At 54.8% G+C, this 868-nt stretch overlaps 1 protein-coding gene across 1 annotated transcript in view; it reads left to right on the top strand.

Moving 5' to 3' along the window:
* MTMR4 (myotubularin related protein 4) overlaps window positions 1-868 on the top strand; it is a 24,743-nt gene that overhangs the window by 2,863 nt on the left and 21,012 nt on the right. The window lies entirely within an intron of this gene.

Raw genomic sequence — 868 nt, 5'->3', positions numbered from 1 at the left:
GGGGGGGGGGGGGGGGGGGGGGGGGGGGGGGGGGGGGGGGGGGGGGGTTGAAAGGTTTTAGTGAGGTAATGTTTGAAACTGCCTGGCTCATTGTGGGTGCTTAATAAAATGTCAGATTTTCTCTCATTTCTCCCCTTCCCCCCCAAAGCAAAACAAAAGCCCTGGTTTCTGAAAGTTACTAGGCACAACAAGTTTGGGATTCTGGCCAGCTCCTTCTGTGACTCTTGGTGACATTTTGAGTCCCTTATCACTGCTCCTTATTCCTTGGCCCTCTACCCAACTCCCTCCATCTCCCTACCCCTGGGTTTCAAGTTTTGTTTTTGTATAGCTTCTGTAATCCATAGTTCCAGCTCTTCTCTTTCCCAGACTAAGAAATTCTTTCTCCTCCAAAAAGGACCTTCTTACCCACATATCAGAGGATGCGAAACAAGGGAGCGATGGAGCTGAAGGGGTTGGGCTGGGCAGGAGCCTTGGAATAAAAAACACGGGGGATATCCCTTTCGGGAGTGTGGAATGACTGACATGGCACCAGACTAAGGCATAAAAGGTTTAGTGAGGTCAGGGGATTGGAGGACACTGTTGGACAGAGGTATGGTGGCTGGTGGTTTTGGAGGGAAAGGAGGAAGCATTGAAACTGGAAAGGGCATGGGGTGGAGGTAGGCGAGCTCCATCTTGGAATCCGGAGCAGGCATCGGGGGAATCAGAGAGGAGGGGAGGGCGGGCGGGGGGTCCGGTTGTGTGAGAAGGGCTGGCTCACCTGGGGAGAAGGGAAATGAAAAGATGTAGGCCGCCTTGCTCCCCTCCCATGCCGTCTGGGGGCGGCCCCGCAGCGGAGACTCCCGAAAGCCCCTAGACATCCGGGGTGGGG

This window comes from Galeopterus variegatus, unplaced genomic scaffold (genome assembly GCF_000696425.1).
Source record: "Galeopterus variegatus unplaced genomic scaffold, G_variegatus-3.0.2 Scaffold673, whole genome shotgun sequence".
In the NCBI taxonomy this organism is placed as follows: Eukaryota; Metazoa; Chordata; class Mammalia; order Dermoptera; family Cynocephalidae; genus Galeopterus; species Galeopterus variegatus.
The sequence above is the reverse complement of the archived record's forward strand: the minus strand, read 5'-3'. Positions and strand labels throughout refer to the sequence as shown.